Source organism: Haplochromis burtoni, unplaced genomic scaffold, assembly GCF_018398535.1.
Source record: "Haplochromis burtoni strain Fernald_Lab_line unplaced genomic scaffold, NCSU_Asbu1 Contig_97, whole genome shotgun sequence".
Taxonomy (NCBI): domain Eukaryota; kingdom Metazoa; phylum Chordata; class Actinopteri; order Cichliformes; family Cichlidae; genus Haplochromis; species Haplochromis burtoni.
Window position 1 is genome coordinate 157,229 of NW_024582458.1, and position 16,825 is coordinate 174,053.

General features: G+C 39.8%; 1 protein-coding gene and 1 long non-coding RNA gene across 8 annotated transcripts in view; one reads left to right on the forward strand and one right to left on the reverse strand.

Moving 5' to 3' along the window:
• The window catches only part of klhdc8a (kelch domain containing 8A), a 64,950-nt gene that overhangs the window by 23,187 nt on the left and 24,938 nt on the right, over positions 1 to 16,825 (forward strand). The window contains exon 1 of one of the 7 annotated variants that reach the window (XM_014337165.2): positions 1,916 to 1,948. The exons of the other annotated variants lie outside the window; for them this stretch is intronic. The gene's annotated coding sequence lies outside the window, so the exon portion shown is untranslated. Of the gene's footprint in view, positions 1 to 1,915; positions 1,949 to 16,825 lie in introns of those variants that run through there. 7 annotated transcript variants of the gene reach the window in all.
• On the reverse strand, positions 7,767 to 9,836 carry LOC121814879. Its single transcript, XR_006054638.1, has 3 exons — positions 9,492 to 9,836; positions 8,728 to 8,793; positions 7,767 to 8,377 (listed from the first exon to the last, which is right to left on the reverse strand). It is a non-coding gene; the product is annotated as an uncharacterized LOC121814879 (long non-coding RNA).

Below are 16,825 nucleotides of genomic sequence, written 5' to 3' on the forward strand. Positions count from 1 at the left end.
CATGTGTTTGATCTCACCTCTAAATAATGAAAGATAGGTTACTCCACTGAAAAACAACCTGGTGTAGGAGGTTACTGAAGCCTTTTCCAAGATTTTAGCCCAACCTCTAAGACAGACTTGAAAGGAGGATTAAAGCAGAAATCACATTATGTGTTTTTTCAGAACATTCAAAGATTGCTGCTGCATTTCACTTGTAATGTTGTTGGTGCAGTAGCCAAGATGACAGTCTCTTTCATTCTAAATGTACAACCCGTTTGTAATCTGCAGGACCATGATGGTGATGAATATAGATGTTTTAGTCTATTTGCGGGATTTCTCCCAAGCAGATTATCCTGTAAAAACAAGCTGAAGCAAACATATTTATGCAGATCAGGCACAGGAGCTGCTTGATGTTGGCATTTGTTTTGGCATCCAGTTGGCTTTTTCACATACATTTTCACATACATTTAACATGGTACTCCAGTAATTCAGCATGGCATTTATGTAACGTCAGGATCCACAAGATCCCTGACTTTTAAACACCAGATTGCTGCATCCTGTATTTCCTTCAATGCATTTCTTTTATTAGACCCTTTCTCCCTGGTAAACACAAACTCCCCAACACCAGTTTCTAATCTAATTTGCATGTCACACCCACATACATTTAGCTGTGAATGTACTGTATGTGATTGCGCATGCCGTGCCACATTACAGCGTGCGATCACGTCAGATTCAATTGTTCAGGCATCGTGTAACTATTTTCATTGGTTACTGTGGTAACAACCTAGATAGTATGTGTGCATGCTAACTGCTGTGATTTCCCAGCACAGCATGAAACAACATGCCGCTGTCTATAGTGATAATGTGTCCTGTCAGTCTGTCCTAGCGGCACCTTGTCACGGTGAAGGAGTGTCTCTGTGACAGACGTGTTTAGGCAGTTGTTATTCTGAGCTTATTGGATTCTGGATGCCAGCGTATCCATGGGTGTGTTTACAACCATTAGGTTCAGTTAAAATGGGTGGTTTGATTCTTGGGTGAAAGACATATGGTCAAACACGGGATGTTTTGATAACACGGATAAGAGATAAGGGAACTGCTTCTTTGGTACCAAGCTGATGACGAAGTTCTGAAAGTGTGGCAGCGCTTGTTTGTTTTTTTAACGGTACCACAGGTGCTGGAGATACGGACAATGGCAGCAACATGTGGAGAGTCAGAGGTAAGCTAACAAAGCTTCAATTAGTGGCTAACATTAATGTAGCTGTCCTTGACCATATGAAACAGGCTAATCACTCTTTTGATCAACTTGTCATTTGTTTTGATGTCAAATGACAGCTTACAGAAGCAACCCTCTCTCTTAGAGAATGCTTTGTTCATCAAGCGACCAAGCTGGAGTATTTAAATGATCTGATGTGGATTGTATCAGCTGGTGCCTGTGGTGGTGATTGAAAGGTTAAGCCTTTTACAAGCAAATTTCAGGTTGGCAGCAAGTGTCACACCAAATCAGGTGAATGAGAAGTGAGACTGTCAAAGCTTGAAACTCATGTGGTTAGTTTAGCCTAAGAAAAAGACCAAGCACTAATATGTGTATGTGTGAAAGACTTTGTGTGTGGTCACCAGTATATGAACCTAGACAGCTAGAGCAGAAATCACCAACACCGTCCACCAAGACAGTACAAATATGTGGGCTGCAAACAAGCAGAGTGCGAATAATCGACAAACACACACAGAGCTTGTTGCTTAATCTGGCAAACATCGTACAGACTAAGGGTATTTTGTTGTCCCACTCAGACGAAGAGGGCAGCCAAAAAGAACTGATATGTTCTGATACACGAGCAAAAACTTCAGTCAGACACTGAGATGAAATTTTTATCCTACCTGTTTCCCGTCAGTGTGTGAGGGCAGCGTGGATGAATCCTTACAGCTGAGATGGAGCACAGGATTCATCCAAAGGAGGGCTGCTTTACTACGAGTAAGTCCACCATATAAATGTGAAGCCTGTGTCAAATGTGTAAAAGAACTTTGAACATTATTTTCCATCCTGACAAATACAACATTTATGTAGTTACTTCTGCTGTTCCACTGTCACTTTTCCTGCTTGCTGGATGCTGCTGCAAATATGTAGTCTAAAGAAGCTGACACACTACTCACCATAAGTAAGAAGAGGAAATCAGTCCGTCTAATGCAAAATCCTAAAAAAAACTTTACTGATGCCTGAAACGTGTCATTGTAAGATTTAGACCCAGATGTTTCACATCTGCCTAAGTCATACTAATAGGTGTAATTTGACAGATAAGACAGTTTTTAAAAATGTTACGTAACAAATATGTGAGAGGAATAAAAAATTGAACTGAACCTTTAACATCTGCAGCAGTCAAATGCAGTACACATATTATTGCAGTAGTTACAGTAACCCAAAAACATAAAAGTAAAATTCCCCTAGGAAACATTTGCTGCTCAGTAGGCACTTTCATCTTTGAAACTTGACTGCTTTATTGCTACTTCTACAACTGACTACCTCCTCCATCACTAAGAGTTGTGCTTGTAACATATTTAAACCTTATTTTTTGACATTCATTCATATACACTGTTCTTTCACTCCCTCTATCAGTTCTGCATGAACTACTGTCTTTACTGTGGAGATTCATGAGAAGTGAATATTAAAAACTTTAAAGGAAAATGGTTTGTGAAGTGTAAGCTCTGAACAGTTTGCTTAAATGTTAAAATGAGAGTGTTACATAAGTAAGTAAGTAGGTACACTTCTATAAACTCCCAATGACTGTCCTGATGTATTGGCCCTAAAATAGCTGAAAACTGTGAGAGTTTAGAGAGAGAGAGCGATGGAGAGAGAGACAGGAAGGAACTGCTTGGTAGGGTCAGTGGTCAACTGTTACTATAGATACATATAGATACATACATATCTACTTGGCTAACACCCAAGGTTATTACAATTAACTGAAACCAAGCTGAAAACTAGAATTAAGAGTGATAAAACATTTTAATTAACTTCTACTAAAGTGTTTTAGGTAGAATTTAGATTTTAGTTAGTTTTTTTATTTAGTTTTGAAAATAATGAAAACAGCAAATCCTGTGTTTTCATCTCACCTTACTCCTAGAATCTTCATGGGTCGCAGCAACCCTCTACACCAGCGGTCCCCAGCCTTTTTTGCGCCACGTACCGGTTTAATGTCAGACAATATTTTCACAGACCAGCCTTTAGGGTGTTGCAGATAAATCCAACAAAATAAAATGATACGACCAAGACAAAAACTGTGCTATTTTGTAAATATAATAATAAAGGCGAATTCACTGTGTAATTGTGTAACTTTATTAGCAGTGTCCTCCGGAAATGCGCCAACAACATTGAGCATAACATCCTCCTCTCTGCCCCTTAATGCTCTCTGGTTGCTATGGTAACACGTAAATATTTATTTCAAAATAAGACACACAACTGCAACGCGGGAAAAGACCGAGCTAATGATGAAAACCCTGAAAGCAATACATTTCACACCCGAGCCTCAACTCTCGCGGCGCGGTGCCAAACGACTCATGGACCGGTACCGGTCTGTGGCCGGGGGGTTGGGGACCGCTGCCCTACACATCCCTTCCTTTATTACATATGTGAATCTTCTCTGTTGTCTTCCAAATTAGATTGCTATTCAGAGATGTAAGGGATCACATTAGTCTTGCACACCCCTGACAGTGGATAGCCTCCTGCTAAATCACCTTCTACATCAGACTTGGGCATTTTACAGCCCCATCTGGCCCCTTGACCCTTCCTGTCCAGCCTGCATTCAGTCACTCACGTGAGAACGTTCCTCTCTCCCACCTCACTATAACAAGAAGAATTGAGGACATTGCGGAAAACTTCAGCTGCACCAAAGTGGTCAACGTTTTTTTTCTTAGTTTTGGATGAGAGCTGTCACTGAGCTGTGACACTGCTCAGCTACTTATGTTTGTATGCGTTTTGTATGTGACTTCAGAATTATGGGGGAAATCACAGCCATGCCATGCATGTTTGGACAACTTGGAACTCACATGGGACAAGCTTGCAGGTGTGACAACAGATGGTTGTCCAAATGGGGAAAAATATTAACTTTTGAAGAAAATGTAGGATATAGTTATAAAATGGGTCTTGAACAGAAACTGGTATTCTTGCATTGTATTATACATCCAAAAGTGTGTAAGTCAGTGCAAAAAGTTAACCATGTTGTCAGACCTCAGTTTTTCTGTTGATGTGACTGGTCTAATGAATCAACTAAACTGCAATGCATGAGCCTTTTTGTGCTTGAAATGTACAGCTTGGTGAAGGTGAAGGAAGCCACACATTCAACCTTCTGACCACCTCCACAGGTTCTCATCCATCCTAGACACTCTGCACGGGGAATTTACAAGGCAATTTCAAGACATACTATACTGTGTTACCTTTCAGAGGAAGTTCATTTCTGCCACTTGTATTCCAGCAACTCCAAGCTGCCACTCTTGAATCAGAGGTTGATTCTCACTCCAGTCATTTCAAACTCAGCTGCAGTCTACCCCAGTGCAGGCTGGAGGTCAACATTTGATGAAGCTAACAGAACCACATCATCTGCAAATATCCTGAGACCACCAAAACGGACACCAGCTGTCCATAAAAGTTAAAACATCATCTGCCAAAAAGGGAAGCCCTGGATACTGAATGAATCTAACTTACTGCCTGCAATACAAACCAAGCTCTTGCTACAGTTTTACAGTGAAAAAATACCCTTCATGAACTGGCCTGATACCCCATATCCTGTGAATACCCCTCACAGGATAACTTTAACCCACAGGACATGAATTATTAATCCTTTATTTTTCCAGGTAAAAAATCTCATTGAGATAAAAAATCTCATTTCCAAGAGAGACCTGGCATCATGGCAACAAAAGTCACATACCACATAGGTATATAACATTTAAAACAAATACAATATCCCATACCAACATGTGTAAAATATACAATAACAGGTCAAATTAAGAGTACATTAAAAACAATCACACTGAGTAAAAGAGCTGTTCTCTCGTTCCTTTAAGACAGACTTAAACTCTCCCAAGGTAACCAATTCTGATAATTTCAGTTCCTTCTGCAGATTATTCCAGGAAGCAGGGGCAGCGTATTTAAAAGCCCTTTTCCCCAATTCTGTTCTGATTTTTGGGACAATCAATTGTATGATTTTGTTCGAACGAAGGTTGTATTGGTTGTGGTTTTTACACATATAAACACATAAAATAAATGAAACGTTGACTTTAATTAAAATTATTTTGTCAACAGGTTCCACGAAATTGAATTATGTTAGTTTAAAGCAAAAATCTTTAGTTCATCTAATTTAAAAAAAACTACTTAAGATTAACAAGACATATTTAAGACTAACTAAATCAAGTTATGTTGTATGAACATAGATGATATATTTTCAGGTTAGATAGTTTAGATTAGTTACTTCAACACATTTCTTATTTGTGGCAGTAAAATGTTAAATTTAAGTTAGATTAATTCAAATATTATATTTTCAGCCACCTTGTGCTTTATTAATTAGTTTTACATAAATCTATTTTGTCAACAGGTTCCACACAAATGAATTAAGTACATCCAACTTATTTTTTAAAATTTCTTTTATTGCAACACATTCAGTGAGCATTTGTGTAAACCCAGTCCAAAATAAAACACAACAGCTCATTAGGGTTAGTAATTAACAGTATGTAGACAGATGCAACATCAAGACTTTAAATTAAATGTCTGTATCTACCAGAAATAGAAGAAGAAAAAAAAAACGCATTGAAGATCACATAACACATTGATAAGATGACACTTGAGTTATGCACATGTGATGCTAGTAAGGTCTGTGAGTGTTTTTTCTTTTAGTGTCTAAAATGGATAGCAAAGTTGCTATTTGCAATGATTGCTTAGGGTCAGTCCAGTAACACAATGCCAATGAAGTGCTTTCCTTTAACAATGCAAAGTGAAGTGTCCACCTCAACAGCCACAATTAAAAAAAATTTATGTACAACAACAACAACTAACAATAATAATAAATAGTCCACTGATATTAGCAATCAAAGAAAATTACATCACCATCCCAAATAAAACTTTAACAAAACATGCCAACATTATGGTCTAACAATAAAACAGCTTGTCAGCGTTCAGTTTTTTTGCAACAGCACAGCAGTAACCATTTAACACTTGCCACTGTCAACATTTATTTTACCAGTGTTTGGGCAAAAAACTTCAGATGTAAACATTTTAACATGGAAACAATTGTTCGTCTTTAAAAGTCCACAAAATATACATTCATCCTGCATTCCCAACTTGGATGATCTGATATCCTCGTGTTGGTGTTGTTCCCAGACCATCATGAAAATGTTGTTCCAGGTTCAACATTGCAAGTGACCAATCACATTGTTGTGACGTTATTCTTTTGCGCGCCAAGCCATTCGTGCATTTATGAAATTCCAATGTTGCAAGGACAATATCAATTCTGCTTACTGTTTATTAAAGGGTTATGGTTAGGGTTAGGGTCAGTTGATCGGCGGACAGAGGCGGTTTCACGCAGCTTAAGTACAGTTTTTTGTTTTACGCCGGTTTTTCCCGAAGTCGCAAAAGTATGACGTCACAACATTCTGATTGGTCACTTGCAATGTTGATCCTGGAACAACATTTAGTATGATGATCTGGGAACAACACCAACACGAGGATATCAGATCAACCTCCTAACTTACCCTTATTTTTAGTATGTATTGCAATTACCTTTACAATGCACACAATGTAACACAAACTGAATATGAACATATTTCCACCTCATAACAATATGCCTTGAACGCTAATATACACACCACCCTTCAACATTTCTGGTGCAGTATCATCTCTCAATTAAATCCTTTAAATCTCAATACTTTTGATTGTCTCTTACTAGCCCACCACAACAGTAAAATCTCTCAAATTGTAGTAGTTTACAAACTTTTCAAAATGTTCTAAATTTCTCTTAAATGTAATTTTCCCGTTATCTGTCATTTACAAATTACCATTTTATTCCCATTCAGCCTCCGAAAAACTTCTGTCCATCTGACAGAACATTCATCATCCAAATTAAAGGTTGGCTTATTCATTCAGTGTATTCTTGAGCAACTGTACCTTGGTCAAGAGTCTGCTGACATACAGATGAAGGAAGAGCTTCTGAAGTACTTCAAAGAAAGCTTTCAGTCTTGAGGTTAACTGAGATTCAGTGCATATATCCCACCCATTAAGAGTGCACATGCAGAGGCCAGGTCTTCCAGGTCATGCAGGACACACTAGATGGTTATACCCACATCGGCTGGAGGAGTGCTGGCATCAGCTCTTTCGATGGTAAAGATAGCAAGGGTAATTTGTTCCAGCTCCCTCTGAACAGCTGTAGCTTAGACACAAAAACATAGAAAAATGGCATCCAGTTTTAAAAAAAGAAAGAAAAAGGGCCAAAGCTACCCTTTAATGACGTAAACACAATATTAGGAACATGCACCCCAGTGCGCCACTATTTCAGACTACAGATTCAACGATAAATATAAATAGTTTGGGTATACAAGAAGATTTCCCAAAACATTTAAACAGGTTCCATGCAAATTACAACAACAACACTTACAACATGCAACAACATTAGTTATTCAAAATTTGGTTTAATACAGATAAAAAACTAAACTAAAATTACCAACCAATTATTCTTTGAAGAGGATGCTTGGGTCTTCATTCAGGTAAAAAGGTAGTGCCCTGAGGACACACTCCCTCCCCTTTTCAATGTTTCCTTCTGTAGAGAGTGGCAGAGATACAGGAAGAGAAAACAGATATACTTTAGGATGACAGAAACTCACATTATACGCAAAATGAATGACATATCCACTGCACAGATAGACATGTACACAAGACCAACTAATCATCACATGGACATGAATAGTTAACCTGTTGGGCAGGGTTTCCACCACATTATATATGTCCATAATGGAGGTAAAGACAAACTAATACATCATCTTTTTTGCATTCAAAACATAACATAAAAACATTCACTTCTGGTTTAACCTAAATCAAGGGATCAGATTTTACATATGTTTAGGTAATTTAAATTTTCCAACGTTTTGAGTACCAAACTTTGTCTTGCTTAATATAAATGTAAGTGCACTGTGCAGCTACCATACACTAGCTGTTTAAATTTGAAAATGATCTTATTAGCCATAATATTTTGCTACCAACAGAATAACGCACCTGTGTGGCTGGGGCCAAAGTTTGTCTAATTTTCTTCCCTGCAACGCCTCCTTTTTTCTTGAAGACTTTTATGAGCTGGTCAGTGTATTGGTCAAGTTGTGTAAAAAGCCTTGGAACATGTGCAGCAGTAGTAATCCTCACATATTCTGCTTCCACCTGAAAATATGTCAACAAACACAACATACTGTACTGTAAATATACATACTATATGTACACATATACAAACTAAAACTAATGTAGTAAGACCTCATTAAAGCTATAATTTTAACACAAACATTTACACAAAATGCTAATGGAGCCATTACAGCTTTTATTGTTATTTATCAAGTTCCAAAAAATATTGATCACAGCTGATCTGAAAAGAATTTCATGCCTCAGGCCCTTGAACTGCAACCTTTACCATGGTTCAGATGTGGAGAAGAAATAACAGGGGCATGGGATGGGTCACAAAAGAAAACTTAACTTATAAAACAGTTTTGTTTTTAAAAGTATAACAGTTCACATACCACATACAAGCTCAGCAGTACCACATACACCACATCAGTATAGGAGGGAGCAGGTAAAGGCAGGATCTGAGATTTATAAAGTAAAACAAGAAATTCATTACTTAATTTCAAGAAGCAAATTATTGTTTGAATTACAACTAAATAAAATACTACTCAGAAGAAAAGCAAGAGATTGACACTGCCATGTGCTAACTTTCTATAGAAGCAATTATCACCAGGTCTGTCGACCTCCATTGTCTGTCCACTCATATGTCTTGAATAATTTTATTAAAAAAATTAAGTGTGTACTTTCACAAACTGTAATTTATAACTACGTTGATATGTATAACTCCGCTAGGAAACATGCTGTATTTACAGACCATTTTTACATAATACGATTACTGATAGAGCATAACAATGGTGTCACAGTGGCTTTCGCCCTTGACTTTTTGGATTTTAAATGTCACTTTATGCTATCCTTGCTATCCTATTCGATATTTCCGACTCTCGGCTTACAGAAAAGGAATCCCAAGAAAGCAAATGGAAAAATAACCCCTTGAAAGAATAACCCCATGAACCCCTGTAGCTAATCCCTTAATAAAACAAAAAACAATAAAAATGTTTCTTACACAGTCCACAAAATAAGCATGTCCAGGACCCAGTAAAACTAATGTAAAACAAGCGCACGCAAACGATATAACATGTCTTGTAAGACAAACGCAAAATATAACCATGCTGGACATATAGATACTACACAACATAGTCAAAGAAAAAAGTGGTCTTACCTCTCAAAGAAACAGCAGCTTGGCGCCAAAACAGCCTTTTTCAGTTAAATTTGAAGTCTTGCGCATGAGCAGGCACAAGCCGTGAAACCTTCTTGTTCTGCGCGGTTTCATTACAACTGTTTTTGCATTACTGCCACCTTGTGGATATACAAGGTATATCGATCCTAATTGACTTAACTTAAATGTTATGCGATCAAGTAACACATTAGTATTATGTACGTTGAATAATAGACACAATTACGTAGACTTGATTAGAAAAACATATGTTAACTTAACAAAAACATATATTTTAAGTAAAATGAAAATAAATAATTAATATACACTGAACAATCCACCTCATTCATTTTTTTGAGTGCACATAAATAAGATGGAACCAGCCCAAGGAGAGATTTATAGATAAAGATCAACCAATGGAAGAGTCTGCGAATATGCAAAGATGGACATTTAGCAGCAGCATACAAAGAACAATGATGTACACGATTTCCATAGCCAGTAATAATGCTCTCTCCAAGTCTACAAAACACATGTGAACATGTTTGGGCTGGGTCCCACATAGCCTTGGTTGTCCTCAAGAGAATAAAGAGCTCGCCCCAGTGTTCAATAACAGGACATAATTAAATCAATGATTTACATAATCTTTTTAAGCAAAAATGAAATAAATAAATAATGTGAAAATAAATGTGTAAGTAAAGTGAGTAGAATCCCTGAGGAAAAGTAATGCTGGATTTCTTCCTTGCAAGTTTGATTAAGAAGGGATTAACTCGCATGGCGGCACAGTTGGATCCAGTTTAGTCATCTCAAGTATTCTAATTTGTTGTATCAAATGTTATTAGCAGTTGGATCCATGCCTTGGCTTCAGGTTAGCTTTTGCAATCTCAGTATTTGCATATTCATTTTTCTGAGGTCTATGAGCAGAACGACCAGCGGAGAGACTTCAGATGTTTCTCCTTCGTGATAACCTGTTTGCCACAAATTATGTTCATTGTCATTCAAACTTGGATGGATGGTTGATAACACAATAATGACTCTTAAGACACAATTTTTCATTAAAATGCATTTCAGTATGTTTCATTTAACGAATGAAGGTTTCACTAGTTTTACATTCAGATTAGAGTCCCTGCACACTGACAGCAGAGGGATAGTAGGAAGGCAACCTAATTAAAAGTTTCAAGTTGGAGGCATGCTGATTGTAAATGACTTCAGATGATGCTGGTAGGCTTACTGTTGATCTCAAGCTGTTCAAGCAGTTAATTGAAAAACAAAAAAACAAAAACGATATGGCAAACCAAATTGGTTACAGATTGCAATTAATGCACTCTGTGAGCTGGGCTGGATGAAAACTACCCAGCCTTGTTAGCAAATCCCCCCCGCCCCCCGCTGGGGTCAGACTATAGGAACACAACCGCTTTTATTTGTTTTTCATCCGTTTTCATAAGCTATTATTAACAGCAAACCAAGCGATAAGCAATCACAGGCAAACGACGTTAAAAAAACAAACCCCAAAAAACAAAAGCAGCACCTCTTGAGAAAAGCCTAACTGTTGCTATGGCAACATATCCCTGCACAATAAAATGTGGGAGATTTTATTTTGAAGGATGGTCCTCAGTATTTTCACCCTTTGTCCTTTATCGTCTCTGTTTGTGAGGTGATCAAAGGTGTGACAGATAAAGCTTGCCAGTAAAATGGACAGAGAGGCGGAGAGTGTACCTTTCCAAGGTGAGGGGGCATGTTTTTAAAAGGAGATGTAAAGCTTTAAAGGATAAACTGCTTAGAGAGTGTGTTTAATCACAGCTGGATCATTTAACAGTTGCCTTTGGGTGACCTCAAAACACCTGAGTTTGGGAGCAATAACCATCTGTGGTCTGTGAGACAGAGTGCATTTAAGGTGATGTACTCTGTGATGTAGTCAAAATTAGCCTTGCAGTGCATCGTGGGCTTATTCTGGAAAGCTTCCTCCCACGTCTGTCACAGACTTCCTCCCCCTTTCCTCGCTGGAAACTGTGTGTAGGCAGGAGAAGTGGGTTACACGCAGGAAAGAGAAAGCTCCTGAGGGATGACATAGGAAAAAACAACAGCAGGGCCTGGCTTCACAACGACAAGGAAGGAAAGTTAAACATGAGAGATGCTGACTCACTTCAGACTACAGCTGCTGCTCATCTGAGGATACCTGTAAGAGGTGGATATTTAAATTCACAGTTACACATGAGCAAAGTGATGCAGGGAAAGGTGTGTGACTTGTAGTCAGTTATCCCCGTTCTGCAAAACTCTGTCATGGGAAGCAAGGTATTTTGTGTCATTGGCTTGTACATTATATGACAAGATGACTCAAGCAAGCAATTAATATTTTTTACTATGTAAGAAGATAAGAACAGGTGGATGGTTCTTTTTAATAAATACAACTTAAGATGAAAAGGGTGGAAAAGGGTAGTGGGCACTCTGGGTTAGGAACAAGTGGAGGAGTTTAAGTATCTTGGAGTCTTGTTCACGAGTGACAGGAGGTTGGTAGACGGATTGGCGCTGTGGCTGCAGTGAAGTGGATGCTGTACCGGTCCGTTGTGGTGAAGAGACAGCTGAGTGTAAAAGCGAAGCTCTCAATTTACATCCTTACCCACACCTATAGTCACAAGCTGTGTGTAGTGACCAAAAGAACGAGATCATGGATACAAGAGGCGGAAATGGACTTCCTCCGAAGGCTGGCTTTTCCCTTAGATAGGGTGAGGAGTTCAGCTCAGAGGCTCAGAGTATAGCTGCTGCTCCTTCACATCAAAAGGAGCCAGTTGAGGGTTCAGGCATCTGACAAGGATTTCTCCTGGTCATAGCCAGCCCAATCCACCAAGTACTGAACCACCTGGCCCCGGCGACAAGAGTCCAGAATTCCACGGACAGTTTAACCCCAATTGATGATTCTGGATGGGTGGGGGCTGGAGACCGTAGTGCCAGCGGGGACGTAATGTGTTGTTTAAGCTGTGACAAGTGGAAAACAGGGTGGACCTTCATAAAAACTGTAACCAATAAATGACCCAACTGACTCTGGCTGCGATCTCGTATGGGCCAATAAACATTGGATTGAGCTTCTTGGATTCGGTATGTCTATTCAGGTGTCTTGTGGAGAGCCAGACCCGGTCCTGTGGTTGAAATGAATGGTCCAGGAGATGTTGACAGCGATGTTGTTTGGTATATTGAGCACTGAAAGTATATAACATGGCCAAAGAGACAATTAGGTGGAGATGAAGCATCACAAAAGCGTCCCAATTGTTGGTTGGCCCATATTGCCTATTCTGAGGGTGGTAGCCAGATGTGAGACTGGAAGAGGCCTTCCAGAACCTGGCGGTGAATTGGGACCCCATATCGGAGATGATGTCCTTGGAGAACCCATGTAGCCAGACGACATGTTCTAGAAAGAGTTTGATCGTCCATTTCGTAGAAGGGGGGGCGGATAACGCGACCAGATGTACCGCCTTGTAGAATCAATCCACAAGGGTAAGGATGGTGTTGAGATTGTTAACAGACAGATAGAAGTGACAAAATCATTAACATGGGACCACGGATGTCTGGGAACAGGGAGGCGCTGAAGGTCACCAGCAGAATGTTGGGTGGAGGATCTGACCCGGGCGCAGATGTCACAAGCAGAAACGAACTCACGGATGGCCCAACCCATAGAGATCCACCAGAAGGCATATCAAAGAAGTTGGAGGGTCGTGTTGGGTTCCAGATGGCCCAAAAGCAGGGAGGAGTGTGCTCAGACCATGCCCTCCTGACGACATTTGGAGGGAATGTAAAGCCAACCTGCAGAGGTGTGTGGAGGTGCTGGTTCGGCAGACAGGGCAGCACAAATGGATTCCACCAGGGGCCAGCGAAAGGGTGCTGAAAACCAATGAGGGCGCGTAGGAATAGTTCCTGGTCCAATGTGTGTCACGGTTTGCGGGGCAAGCCATGTTGTGTTAGTGCAGGAGGACCCAAAATGCAGGCAAAGGCTGATGGTATGAGTGGCGAGGACAGAACTAAACATAGACCTAAACTGGGAAAACTAGTAACAAACAAAACCTGAAACCAAAACTCACAGAATGACACACAGAGAAAAACACAAGGGGGCTACACAAGGGATGATGAGTGAAGAGAATGAAGAGCAGAGAGACGTGGAGATTCACCGTTCCAGGGAGGAGTTCGATGGGCATGTTGTAGGAGCGATGTTGGGGTAGATTAGAGGATCCCTTTTTACACCCGACCTCAGAGAGATTGTGGTAGAAAAATCAATGGACTCCGGAAGCGGGAGTTCTGTGGAATCCATTTTGCTGTAGACACTGAGTACCCCAGCCCAGGATCTGGCTCCTCCTGGTGGTCCCTGATGGACTTGCGAATCGGCTGGGTCTGGAACCAGATAGGGTAGGACTGGAGAAGGTGGCCGTCTACTGAAGTGGCCAGAATGAAATGGTCAACCAGGCGTGAAGCGGCTGAGCTGTACCTCTCTGGAACTGGAAGAGTTCTAGAGAAGTATGACATAACTGGTTGGTCTATCTTCAAAGCTCATCAAGAGTCTTGGAAGCCTCATGTCCTGCCATCTTATCTCAGATGTCATCGGTCAAACTCTCCATAAATATTGAAAGGAGAGCAGCATTGCCCCAGTTTAACGTAGTGGCTACAATATGGAACTCTGAGAAAAAGTGACACATGGATTGCTTACCCTGACGTAAATGATATAGTTGCGACTCCACCTCCACTTCACTACAAGGGGGATCGAAGGTCTTCTTTAACTCCTCTGCAAACAGGGCATAATCATTGCAGGCTCGGGACTTGGCATTGTAAAGGGCCGCTGCCCATTCCTGGGCACAGGCAGACAAGAGGGAAGTTAGGCTAACTCCTGGTGCACTGATCATGGCTTTGGAAGCGGTGGAACCAGGATGGAAGAATGAACAAAGCTGGATAACACTTATGGCACCTGAGGCGCGCGCTGGCTGACAGTGGCAAGGGTTCTAGAGCTCCTGACATGAGGGAACCAATGTCTGAGCGGAGAACAGGTGGGTCAGTCTCCCTTTTAAACGCAAACCCCGTGGTGACCTGACCACTACCTGACAATCTTTCAGTTTTTGACAGTTTCTCTGAGCATTCAGTGGTCTGACCTTAGGATGAATTTTTTGGGACATCGGCTCCAGGGCAGACTGGCAACTATTTGGAATGTTGTTTTCCTCAGACAATAATCCTTTTCACTATACAATCATGGACTTCAGATAGTTTGGTAATGGCCCTGTAACCCTTCCTAGAGTAATGAGCAGCAGCAGATGCTTCTCATTGTTAGTCCACAGCATTCAGGCCTGTGTAAGCACAGTGCCAAGAAGGAAAGACATCAGCAAACTATTATAACTTGTGCTTTTATATAGGCTCTCAGAGGTCATCATTAATTAATCAAGTTAAGTTGATTATCAACACCTTGTTATAGTGCATATGGAAGGTATTTACAGCTTGTTCCACATTGTGTCATGTTAAACCTTGTTGCAAAATGGATTAAATTAATTTTTCAGCTCAAAATTCTATTCACAATAGCCTATGATGAGCATATTATCAGCAAAGTGTGCTTTGTAGGTATTTATCATAACGTGTTTGGAAGCACTTGGAAGTGTCAGTGAAAACAGCAACACCTTAAAAAGCATTAATAGGTTAAAAAAATAAAGTTAAATGAAGGTTACAATCTTCCTATTTGAATATTGACCACAACATTAAACAGAGGGATTCCCATAATTGACAAAACTATACATTATGTATCTCCAAAAAGTTGATTCTGTTCATCTGGACGTAGCGTTTTGTGGGAGAAACGTTTCGTCACTCATCCAAGTGACTTCTTCAGTCTCAGCTGACTGCAGGTTTCCCCAATCTTATAAACAGTACATTTGCATAATGACTGAAACCAGCCATATATACATATACATTATGTAGTCCAGCTGGCAGGGCAGTGGCATACCGCCTATATCCATTAGAATCCATCTAAGGTGAACCAAACTCTTCCACCTACTGCTGGTTCCATCTCAGTGGAAAGGATAATTGAAAGGCAAAAAGTACACTGAAACAAAAACAATCGGGTGCCAAACACATTAAAGTGACTCCAGGTCACAAATTCTGCTTCCCATCAACAGACTTTGTTTAGTGCATGGGTGTCAAACTCCAGTCCTCAAGAGTCAGTGTCCTGAAACTTGTACGGGAGTCCCTGCTGCAACACAGCTGAATAAAATTATTAGGTCATTAGCAAGATTCAGCCATTTGATTCATGTTACAGCAGCTCATGAGTGAATGAACATGGTTTTGCAATAAAAGTACATTTTTCAAACACTTACATTTTTTTAAATGTACTTGAGCAGGGTTAGGGGTTGCCACCTCAGCATGCAGTCAAGTTCTGTAGAGACTTGGAATTGACCTACTTTTATTCAGGTGTCTTGCAGCAGGGACACATGGAAAAGTTTCAGGACACCGGCCCTCAAGGACTTGAGTTTGACATCCCTGCTCTAAACTATGTCAGTTATTACGGCTTCAGACCTTAATGCAGGGTTTGCTATGTGTGTGCGCTTAGTCTTACAAGAGTTTCATGTGTGATGCAGGTGATGCATGGCTATTTAAATTTTTCCTTTTAAGGCCGTGGCCCCATCTCCTCTCCTGCTGCAACTTTACTCCTCCTTGTGAAGGTGCTTGTACCGTCTCTACATGATAGCACGACTGTTTTGTTCTTCCTGATCTAATTATCTTAATTTGATTTTTGCACATATGTCACATGCAATACATTTGCCAATTTATCCATGGACTTCTTTGCACAAGTGATCCATTTTTCCTCACATCATAATTAAAGTTTAATAAATCTTTGTAAATCTTTATTCAGTTGGCAGTGTGACTTCGTTCTTTGTTGCAGCCTAAGTATAACACAGTACACACAAACCGAGGAGCAGAAGGAAGAATAAATCTATGAAAAATGTCAAAATTCTATTGCAAGAAATATCCCTGAATGAATTTAACTCATAACATTTGCTTAAATTGTGTGTCTTGACTTTAACTTCTTGTCACTAATCTAATGTAAACAACAATCTTTTTCTTTTTCCATTCACTAAACTTTGTTTTATCAAATAAAAAAACTTTATGGCGTCATTGTGACATCATATGACATCATAGGTTGTCATTTAAAAAATATTAAGTGTGTTGTACATCTTTGTCAATGCCCTTTCATATGATATATTACAAGATCAGATGCTTAGCCAACAGAGGTATTCATGTCCCCCAAGGTCTTGTGTATTGCTGTGAAGTTTGATGACGGTCCATAACGAACTGTGGGTAATATAAAGTTTTACTGATTTTCACAG